The sequence below is a fragment of the Elgaria multicarinata genome, chromosome 21, assembly GCF_023053635.1.
Source record: "Elgaria multicarinata webbii isolate HBS135686 ecotype San Diego chromosome 21, rElgMul1.1.pri, whole genome shotgun sequence".
In the NCBI taxonomy this organism is placed as follows: domain Eukaryota; kingdom Metazoa; phylum Chordata; class Lepidosauria; order Squamata; family Anguidae; genus Elgaria; species Elgaria multicarinata.
The window spans coordinates 6,574,877-6,587,157 of NC_086191.1; positions in this window are offsets into that span (position 1 = coordinate 6,574,877).

The window sequence follows — 12,281 nt, forward strand, 5'->3', positions numbered from 1 at the left end:
TTGGCTCCAGGGTGTACCAATAATGAGTCTACTCTAGTCCAGTAAGGTGAGAATGATCCAGGAGAAAAATAACTGCTTTGTTCAAGGAGGTCTCACCCCACCTACCATTTCTCTACTACCAATGTGGACTTGTTTATATCTTTTGTATCTGGCCATGCTAGGCAGGGCTGCTGCAGTGTTAATGGTTGTGATGAAGAGGGAATTTCACCCAGTGCTGCCTGCCTCCAAACGACACCTGCTGAAATTCCCCTTTCAATACATCTGTTAAAGATACAGGAGCCCTGTCCTCCTTTCCATAGGGTCACCCTATGTTATGGGAATCTTCTTCCTGTGATGGAGGATCTATGGGGGCTGGTTTCACGCATGCACTTGTCTTGTGTATACATGCATTTGTGAACCTGACTCAAACTTAGAATCATAGAATAGTAGCGTTGGAAGGGTCCTATAAGGCCATCTAGTCCACCCCCTGCTCAATGCAGGAATCCACCCTTAAGCATCCCTGACAGATGGTTGTCCAGCTTTTCCTCCTTCAGGCAGCCCGTACTAAGGATTTCTCTCTTCTCCTGACCCCATTTTGCAGGCCAAATCTACGTCATCCACCTGATGGCTTATCAGTGCAAGCAACCTTGCGTGGGCCCTCCGACATGCGTGAAGGGGTCCACCATAACATCTGTGGATGCGTGCCCAACTGCCTGCAAGACTCCATGTGTGGTACCAGCATGCGCTGCACCGGCATGTGCTAGCCCATGTGGCGCTGCAGCCATAAAGGCAACCGTGCCTCAGTGTGCGGATCCCTGCGGCACTAAAGTCTGCCAATCCGCTTGTGCCGATCCATGTGGCAGCGCCGTGAAGGCGACGGGTGTGAAGTGCACCGGGGCGGGCCAAACGGCATGTGCTGATGCATGCGGCTGCACCAAGGCGGTGAAGGCCACGGCTGTGAAATGTGCCGCTCCGTGCCAGTCTTCTACCTGCGTTTGCAAAGGTCAAAGCTGTGCTCCCGTGTGCGCAACGCCGTGCCAGGCCCAGACCTGTGGATCCGTCTGCGTGACACCCTGCCAAGCCCGTAGCTGTGCTCCTGCGTGCGCAACGCCATGCCAGGCGCAGACCTGCGTTCCCGTCTGTGTGCAGAGCTGTGGCTGCGGGTGTGGCAGAATCATTGTGGTACCGCAGTCCTGCTGTGCGAGTCCATGTGCGGGATCTTGTGGCCCTATCTGTGTGGTGCCATGCCAGGTCCAGTCTGCGGCATCATCATGTGGCTGCAGTTCATGCGGCTCCTGTTGCAATTAAGGAAAGGACGGGCGTCAGAGCTGCGCATAACCCGCACCGTTTCGGCCTCACCGCATACACTGCCTTCAATCTTGCACTCTCTTTCTGCTTATGATTGTGATATACAAGATTCTGTGCCTTCTCTTGGACGATGAAACCAGGGGCGTCTGTTCTTTGAAAAATCCAGCCCTCTTCGATCCCGACAGATCCTCTTTGCCCATGTGGCACAGCTCGCGTTCACGGGCTGAGCTAAGGGTTTTCCCCGAAATCCGGGAACTTTCCGCGGTTATTTCTTCTTCTTGTCAATACAAAGTCATTGCAAATGGCAGGGTCGTTTGCCCAAATTCCAGCCAGAATGTGCTGAATTCACACACAGGGTAGCTGGAATTTGTGCAAACTACAGCTTGAATTTATACACATTATGCAACTTTCTATTGATGGGGGGTGGGGGGATGGAAAATCTGCAAGGTGGCTGGACTCGATGGAGATCAAATTGGTCCAGCTTGTGAAGAAGTGAGCCAAAGTCTGAAAGGAGGAATTGCTCTAAGCTCATCTACATCCCTGACGGATTCCTTGGACATCCCTAGATGGAACTGAAAAATATGGCCCTCTGAAGAATCACATACCCCTCGAAAAGGAAGACTGTATCAACTGGGCTATAGGTGATGGTCATGGAACCGAGAGCTGAAACACAGATGACGTATTCATTTACTTGTTATATTTACTAAACATCTCCTAAAACCAGCTTCCTACACAATGCACAATAGTTAAGCACACCAGGAGAAAACCACAGGAATCCCAATGACTCATTGATAACCAGCTCCCTCCAATAGTTCGAAATTTCAATTTCCGATTCGGAGTCCGAAGGCGACGTTTCATTTCAGATTCGGAAGTCGGCGTTCCCGAGGCTGGCTGGCGACTCTTGATTTGTGGTGGTTCGGAGAAGAGGCCAGGTGTGCAAGCTCATGGACTGTCAATAAATACTGCCAGATTTTTGCTACTCCAGCCGCCCAGCCGCCGACTAGAATCCATTACCAAATGCCATTGCGTGCCATCAGCTACTGTCCAATGCACCAAATTGCGTGGAATAGATGCCAAATATTCAGATAGTTGTATATGGCGACTGAAAGACGTAAATAGTTTCAGGAGCAAACAATAAGATCAATTGGGGAGGGAAACACACTGTACTTCTCCTTGGTACGTCCTGCCTGGTGCGTCTCTCCCACTCTTTTCCTTACTGCCAACTGCTTTGCATGTCAAGGTGTATTGAATAAAGTCTATTTTCCATGATGTCTTGTGCCTCTTTGATTTTGTTTCAATTTGCCTTTCCTTGGTTGATATCAGGCATGGCGTGAGTGTCCACTTGTGCCTTATCAGACGCATCTGAGAATGCCCGGCTGCCCTCCTTCCCTTCAGTGAGTCGCCATTTTTGTGTAAAAGTGGCGACCAGTGTTTCTCTGTAAACTAAACCTTAAGCAAGTGTCAACTAAACCCTCCGCAAATTTCATTAGAGGGCGCGCCCGGGGAATTTTAATTAATTAATTAATTTCTAAAGGCGCACACCTATTGCGTTCTCGATCATAAAGGACTTTTTAAAATTCATTTATTTATTAAACACTGTAGGCATTGATGCTCTACTCTGCATTCAGCTTGCCTGACCACGGGAAGGCCATTGCAGAGTAGAATCATAGAATCATAAAATAGCAGAGTTGGAAGGGGCCTACAAGGCCATTGAGTCCAACCCCCTGCTCAATGCAGGAATCCACCCTAAAGCATCCCTGACAGAGGGTTGTCCAGCTGCCTCTTGAAGGCCTCTAGTGTGGGAGAGCCCACAACCTCCCCAGGTAACTGACTCCATTGTCACACTGCTCTAACAGTCAGGAAGTTTTTCCTGATGTCCAGCTGGAATCTGGCTTCCTGTAACTTGAGCCCGTTATTCCGTGTCCTGAGGGGTGTGGGGGAATGAATGAATACATGTTCCTCAAGCCCCAGAATTGGTGAGGCTTTGTGGTGATGCTGGCTGGAGGAGAGGCCTATGAAATGATATTTATTTATTTATTTATTTGTTGCATTTCTATACCACCCAATAGCCGAAGCTCTCTGGGCAGTTTACAAATTTAAGACAATTCCAAACAAAATGACAGTATAAAACCATAATATAAAATCCAATATAAAAGCACCACCAAGATAAAAACAGCAGCAGTGCAAAAAAGACAAATTTTAAAATACAAATTTAAAGCAGCCAAGTTAAAATTAAATTTAATAGACTGTTAAAATGCTGGGAGGATAAAAAGGCGTCTAAAAGCATATAATGTAGGTGCCAAGCGAACCTCCTTAGGGAGCTCATTCCACAGCCGGGGTGCCACAGCAGAGAAGGCCCTGCTCCTGGTAGCCACCTGCCTCACTTCCTTTGGCAGGGGCTCGTGGAGAAGGACCCCTGAGGATGACCTTAGGGTCCGGGCAGGTCCATATGGGAGGACCTTCAGATAGCCTGGCCCCAAGCCGTTTAGGGCTTTAAATGTTAATACCAGCACTTTAATATTAGCCTTCAGGGGCCCTCCTCCTGGCCTCTTTGAAATACGGCTGCCAGCAGAGTGATTCCTTTTTGTTCCGGCTTCTGGGAGCGATTGCATGCTGTTGGGGGAGGCAGCAGCTGAGCAGCCAAAGGGCCGTTTCTGCTGCGTCTGGATTCCTCTGTGGATCCCTACTCAATGGCCCCTCAATTGGGCACTTTTTGCTTGAGACATTAGGGTGTGCCTGGGCACATCCAGCACACCCCTTGCGCCCACCTATGTGCAAGTGGCAGCCATAAAGCAGCCATTTACCCAACAGTATAGTCCATTTACAGGTTACGCCAATCCTTACGCTGCATTCTCCCAAAATTTAGGCTCAGAGCCAGGGTAAGCAACCTCACGCTCTCCAAATGGCTTGGACGGCAACTTCCGCCATCCCTGACCATTGACACGCACACCATTCCATATGAAAGATTGACGATGCTGACTGTGGATGATAGGAGTTGTAGTCCAAGCATCTGGTGAGCTCAAGGTTTCCTATCGCTGGCTTAGAAAGTCTAAGTGGCCCAAGGACAGTCCTTAGTCCTTCTCTAGTCCTACACCAGTCTGTCAACACAGGGTCAAAGCTGGGATAAAATCATATCTGTCCTCAAGGATACTGACCTCATGAGATGTTGCTCACTAATACCTTATATTTTGAGAGTTTCTGTAGCTTTTCTATTAGTGATTACCCATCACCATATCTTGCCAAAGGTGCCACCTAGTGGACAACTTCTCTCTGTGGCCAACTGCCTTGCTCATACACTTCCAAGCATATCTTTGTACCCATCATGGCTAGGGACCTGAAGGCAGGGATTTCTCAGGAAGCTGAACTCTGCACTCTGAATACGGTGCCGTTCCGCTTTTCTGTGCTCCCGTAGAACCTGAGCAGGTGGGCTAGCCCTAGGCCTAATCTACACCAAGCAGGATATTGTACCATGAAAGTGGTATATAAAAGGCAGGAGCCACACCAAGCAGGATATAGCGGTATGAAAGCAGTATATGGTATATATGTCAATGGGCCCCAACAGTTGTCAGTGAACTTCAATACCGCTATAAAGCAGCAGTGTGGCTCCTACATTTTATATTCCGCTTTCATACCACTTCCATAGAGGAATATCTGCTTGGTGTAGATGAACCCTAGGCCCTAGTCTTGTTATTGCCAGCTCTTTTCTAGGGGTATTCTCAAATAGGGCGACCCTATGAAAAGGAGGACAGGGCTCCTGTATCTTTAACAGTGGTATTGAAAAGGGAATTTCAGCAGGTGTCGTTTGTGCATTGAGCAGGGGGTTGGACTTGATGGCCTTGTAGGTCCCTTCCAACTCTGCTATTCTATGATTCTATGATTCATCACAACAGTTAAAGCTGCAGGAGCTATACCAGAGTGACCAGATTTAAAAGAGGGCAGGGCTCCCGCAGCTTTAACTGTTGTGATGAAGAGGGCATTCCACCAGGTTCTCCGTATATACAAATGACACCTGCTGAAATTTCCTTTTCAATACAACTGTTCAAGATACAGGAGCCCTGTCCTCCTTTTCATATGGTCACCGTATCGCAAATGAACCTGCCCAGAGCCTACATTCTTCAGGTGAGGCCCACCTCCTGGAGACCTGAGACAGGGCCTTCTCTGTAGCAGCACCCCGTTTCTGTAACTCCCTTCCCAGATCGGTTACATAGCTAATGGCCTTGCGGCAGCTGGTAAACAATACAATTCTGCCAAGTCTTTACTGTTTAAGGCTGCTCTTTGATTTTGGAAAGTTCCTCTGTTCTGTTGTCATGCGTTTGATTGGGTTTTGTTCTAGCTTTGTTTGGAATGGTTGTCATTTATTGCATTTATAGTTTGCTAGCAAATTGCCTGAAACGTGAGTGGAAGGGTGATTCAGAAATATTTTAAATAAAAATAAATTTGCAGTGGGGAATGGGAAATCATTTCTGTGGGAGATGTGGTGATGAAACTGCAGGGATGTGAATCAGCCAAAGCTATCATGAATGTCCCTTACAATTATATGATGAAGAATGAGAACAGAGGTCCCCGTCCCGAGGCGCTTACAATCTTGACGTGCCACAAGGGGAACACAGTGGAAGAGAACAGGAAGAAATTGGCAGCCTTCTAATTTATTTATATATTGCATTTTAATACCGCCCAATAGGCAAAGCTCCCTGGGCGGTTCACAAAAATTAAAACCATTCAAAATATTAAAACAAACAGTAGAAAAAACATGATATAAAATACAATATAAAAACACAACCAGGATAAAATCAGCAGCAGAGCAGAAATACAAATTTAAAATAGAAATTTAAAACAGCAAAATTTATAGACTGCTAAAATGCTGAGAGAATAAAAGGTTCTTCACCTGGCATCTGAAGGAATATAGTGTAGGTGCCACGTGAAACTCCTTAGGGAGCTCATTCCACAGCCGGGGTGCCACAGCAGAGAAGGCTCTGTTCCTGGTAGCCACCTGCCTTAATTCCTTTGACAGGTGCTCCCCCAAGGATGACCTTAGGGTCCAGGCAGGTACATATGGGAAGAGGCGTTCCTTCAGATAGCCTGGCCCCAAGCCGTTTAGGGCTTTAAATGTTAACACCAGCACTTTGAATTGGGCCTGGACTACAACTCCCATCAGCCCCAATTAGTACCACAGTCATGCCATGAAGCTGATAGTTGGGAAATTCAGGACAGATAAAAGGAAGGACTTCTTCACGTAGTGCAGAGTTCAAATTGGTGGCCATCACTACATCTTGTGGTGGTGAGTTCCATAGTTTAACTATGCTCTGTGTCAAGACGTCCTTCCTTTCATTTGTCCTGAATCTTCCACTAATCATCTTTATGGGACGACCCCATTGGTTTCTGGTATTATGGGAGAGGGAGAAAAATGTCTCCCTATCCACATTTTCGACACCAGGCACATTGATTCACATACAGTTATGTCCTTTTCTTTTTTTGTGCTTTTATTACGACAATGGTGTCATCAGAATGGTCATTTTGCACTGAATACTGAAGCTGCATTGAAGATCCAAACTGAGGGAAATGGATCATGGGAACAGAAGGAGTCGGTCCCTAGGTCCATCCAGCCCAGTGTTGTTGACATGGACTGGCAGCAGCAGCACTCCAGGGTTTCAGAATTTAAGGATTGATGTGGGGACCTTCCACGTGCAAAGCATCTTCTCACTGAGCTATTGTTCTTCACCTAAGGAAAAAAGAAAGGTTCCGTTCTTCACTGTTTTGAATAAAGATCTGATTTTAGTAAGGACATAGACCATTGGTCCATCCAGCCCAGTGTTGTTGACACAGGCTGGCAGCAGCAGGTCTCCAGGGTTTCAGCAAGGATTCTTTCCTAGTCCTATCTGGAGATGCCTACCTGTGCATCCAAACTATGGCCTTCTGCATGGTTATCAAATGCTCCAGCCCTTTCCCTTAAAAGTAACGATTCTGGTCCTCGTGGTTCTGAATAATTTAAATAGGAACAGAGGAAGCTGCCTTCTACCAAACCATAGCCCAGTAGTGTCATCAGTAACTGACAGCAGCTGTTCTCCTGTGTTTTGGGCAGCTCTACCTGGAGATGCCAGGGATTGAACCTGCGACCTTCTGCCTCGGGCTGTGCATCACCTCGGATCCAAATCCCGAATCTGAGGTGAGGCAAGGTGATTCGGAGGACCCAGAAACAGATCCGAAGCAAGTCAGGACAGGTCCAAATCGATCCGAAGCAAATCGGGCTGGGTTTTGAAGGTCCGAATCGGGATCCGAAGCGAATTGGGGTGGGGTGGGGGTCAGTGCACAGCCCTACATCTGCCTGCAAAGGAGGTGCTCTTGTCCTTTTGCTTTCGTTGTAAATGGCCAAGCATTTGTGGGGAGTGGGTTGGATAGATGGGCCCTGTTAAACCAGTATGAGGATTGACTAGTCACTTATTCCAGCAGCAGACAGTAAATCATTCAAGCTGATGATGAACATGAACAATAAGCATATAATTCTATGTTATTCGACACTTAATTTAGCTTCCCTTCTTACGCGTTCAAGTGACCCCACATTCCTCAGTTGGTCCCCTGTGTTTTTCTCTAAATATAGCATGAGTCTGTCCCATTGCATGTCTCTAGAGTTAATCATCCATTGTGCTCAGAGGGTGTTTGCATTCTTGCCAGTAGCTTGCAAAGCTATATTCGGGCATCGCAAAGCCGAGGGCAGACCGAAGCAAGCCCCAGGTCCTTTTCCAACCAGCTGGGGTGGTTGGCTTGACATACTTTAGTGGAGTTTGCCAAGCCTGAATGTCGGATGTTTCAAGATCAAAGGCTTAGATGTTGAGATACAGGTTTCCCCGCGTGAATTCAGAATGTGTGAATGCTTGGATGAGACTCCCTTTTCCAATGCCTAAGAAAATAGGGACCTGGTTTGTCCTAGGTGAGATCAACACACCATAGGAACCTGGAATGTAAGATCTATGAGCCAGGGCAAATTGGATGTGGTTGCCAATATCCGCTGGATAATGGAGAAAGCCAGGGAGTTCCAGAAAAACATCTATTTCTGTTTTATTGACTATTCTAAAGCCTTTGACTGTGTGGATCATAACAAACTGTGGCAAGTTCTTGGTGGTCAGGAAATCAAGCCAGACTGCTCACTTGAGGGAAGGGTATTAAAGGCAAAACTGAAGTACTTTGGCCACATAATGAGAAGACAGGATACCCTGGAGAAGAGGCTGATGCTAGGGAAAGTGGAAGGCAAAAGGAAGAGGGGCCGACGGAGGGCAAGATGGATGGATGATAGTCTGGAGGTGACAGACTTGACCTTGGGGGAGCTAGGGGTGGCAACGGCTGACAGAAAGCTCTGGGGTGGGCTGGTCCATGAAGTCACGAAGAGTCAGAAGCGACTGAACGAATAAACAACAACAAAGGAGCACAATCCTATGCATGTAAATAAATAAATAAATAAAAATACTTCAACTCCCAGCATGCCCCAGCCAGCTGCTCTGATTGGAAAGTGTTGGGAGTTGTAGGACATTTTGTCCATGTAAACACACATAGGATTGTGCCTTAGTTGATTTCTTCATCTAGTCCAGCATTGTCTACTTCAGGGGTGTTGAAATTTTTTCAGTCCAAGGACCAAGGCCTTAGCTAGACCTAGGGTTTATCCCGGAATCGTCCCGGGGTCGTCCCTGCCTGCTCCCGGGATATCCTGTGTGTCATTTACATGAACAGCGATGACCCTGGGATGATCCCGGGATAAACCTTAGGTCTAGCTAAGGCCCAAGTCACTTATAGAGAAGTGAAGCCATATTGGGCCTAGAAGAGAAGCTTGTGGCACCTCATCACCTCTCTAGAATGACAAGGAGCTGTTGACGACCACTCTTTTGGGATGGTCCATCACCCATCTACAATCCACCTAAAGGTAGCATCACCTAGCCCACTCTTTTGGGATGATCCATCACCCATCTACAATCCACCTAAAGCTAGCATCACCTAGCCCACTATTTTGGGATGGTCCATCACCCATCTACAATCCACCTAAAGGTAGCATCACCTAGCCCACTCTTTTGGGATGGTCCATCACCCATCTACAATCCACCTAAAGCTAGCATCACCTAGCCCACTCTTTTGGGATGGTCCATCACCCATCTACAATCCACCTAAAGCTAGCATCACCTAGCCCACTCTTTTGAGATGGTCCATCACCCATCTACAATCCACCTAAAGGTAGCATCATCTAGCCCACTCCTTTGGGATGGTCCATCACCCATCTACAATCCACCTAAAGGTATCAACTGTTACCCAGAGGACTTTCTCTTCTGCTGCTCCCAGACTGTGGAATGGCCTGCCGGAGGAGACATATCAACAACAGTCTATTAGCATTTAAGAAAGCAATTAAGACTAATGTCTTCCAGCAGGCCTATCCAGTGGAATTTTACGATGTTTTTAGGATGTTTTTAGGATGTTTTAACAATGTATATTATGTTTTAATTCAGTTTTATGTATTTTATATTTGCGGTTGTTTCCCGCCTCGATCAGAATGGAGAGGCGGGTAAGAAATAAATTTATCATCATCATCATCGTCATCATCATCATCATCATCAAGCTCACTCTTTTGGTATGGTCTATCAGCCATGTACAATCCACCTAAAGGTAGCATCACCACCAGCTTTTTGTTTATGGTCCATCAACCATAATTGTGGGACTAGGGCCTTTGCTAGACCTAGTGGAAAATCCGGAGGAGAGGAGGGGAGAACCCGCATTATGAATAACGCGAGATCTCGCCCTTATTCACATGCGAGCTGCGACGAGCTCTGGAGGAGAGCTGTCGCGGCCGCCATTTTTTCTTTAATTTTTAAAGCGGCGGCAGCAGCGCAGGAGCCAGGAATGGTAAGTAGGGTTATTTGGTTTTTTAAAAAATTCTCCTTCCCCCCCCATCCGTGATCTCCCCCCGGCCCCGTTCTCCTTCCCCCATCTGCGATCTCCCCCTGGCCCTGTTCTCCTTCCCCCACCCATGATGTCCAATGCCCCCCGGCCCATCCACAATGTCCGATCCCCCACCTGCCATGTCCAATCCCCCCCGCCCCCACCCGCAATTCAACCCCAATGTCCCTTGGGCCGCAATTCCCCCGGCCTCTGTTTCCTGCCCCCCATGTCCCCACCGTAGCCCTGATGGCCGCAGCGCTCCCCGTCTGCCACTTTCCCCAGCTACTCAGGAGTAAATCCAGTAGCCAGGAAAAGTGGCGGACCTAGCTACACACCTGTGGTCTCAGGCTCATCCCGAGACCGCAGGAAAAACCGGGCCTGAAGCAGTGCTGGTTACCCCGGGCCCAGGGAGGGTTCACCCCTGCCTGAGCCTGGGATACCCTGTGCATCATCTGGACACACAGGGGTGAGTCCGGGGCTCACACCAGGCTAAAGCCCCATCTAGGAAGGCCCTAGATCTCACACAATTTCCAAATATCACAATTTGCACAAATGATGGAATGGTGGACACACACACAAATTGCCAACACCAATAATAATAATAATAATAATAATAATAATAATAATAATAATAAAATGAAATCCACATTTTGGCTCTACTCACTACTGAATAGGGTGACCCTATGAAAAGGAGGACTGGGCTCCTGTATCTTTAACAGTTGTATTGAAAAGGAAATTTCAGCAGGTGTCGTTTGTATGCATGCAGCACCAGGTGAAATTTCCTCTTCATCACAACAGTTTTGTAAACTGCTCAGAGAGCTTCGGCTATGGGGCGGTATATAAATTAATTAAATAAATAAATAAATAACAAACAGTTAAGGCTGCAGGAGCCCTGCCCTCTTTTAAATTTGGTCACAGTATAGCTGCAGTATAGCTCCTGCAGCTTTAACTGTTGTGATGAAGAGGGAATTGCACCAGGTTCTCCATATATACAAATGACACCTGCTGAAATTCCCTTTTCTATGCAACTGTTAAAGATACAGGAGCCCTGTCCTCCTTTTCATAGGGTCACCCTACTACTGAACGAGCCAGCACCAGTAGGGAAAAACAGAATGAAATCCACAGGGCCGAGGCAGAAAAATATATATCCATGAACCTTCACCCCACAAATGGTTCCCTCTGACATCCCTATTCTCTATCACTTTAAAAAGCAGAACTGGAGTTTAGGGCCAAAACATCTACTCAGAAACCCGATATGATGCTATCTCTGACTCTCTTCCTTCCAAACACCAGCCATTTTACATATTGCAAGAGGAAAATCTCTTTCCGAGTTCCCCTCGTCTCATCAAATCATGGGGTGCCTTATATTTTCTCCATCAGGAGCAGGAGACATCTGCAGCACTTCCAAAGGCATGTCCTGAAGGGGAAAGAAAAAAGAAAAAAACCCAATCCGAAACAAGAGGTCACTTGGTTTCAAGTGACGATTTATGGAAAGCATTTGTGGTTGTGACAGTGGTTAAGTCACTGGCTTGGTTTTCTTGCTCAACTAATTGGTGATTTTCTAGGACTCTTGGGAAGCATATAAAAGTCCTCGGTTCCCTCAGCTCCTGATTCCACTTGGACGTTTTTCTCCTTCGGTCTTACTGTGTGAGTTGGGTAAGTGTTTTTCATAGGTGGCTTGGATGGCTTGCTTTAAGCTTCGTTTTAAATCTGTCTGGTTTTGAGAACAGGTTTACACTGGGGGGGGGGGGAGAAATGTGAGTTTAACTTTCAGTTGTAAGGTATTTTATCATTCCATATACAGTATGCATTTATTCAATTTCCATCCTGCTTTTCACTCCTTCTATCCCTACAACTGTCAAGTAGATTAGTCTGAAACATGGTATCTTATCCAAGGTCACTCAGTGAATTTTCATGAGGGAATGGGGGACTCAAACCTAGGTTCCTCCTGGTTCGAATCCGACTCTATAACTACTGCACCACACTGCCTCAATATGTTCACTCAGACAGTTAGGACCTCTGATTTCAGTGATATTTACAAAAATGTCAATTTGCCCAGAAGTGGACAAGATAGCAGTCTT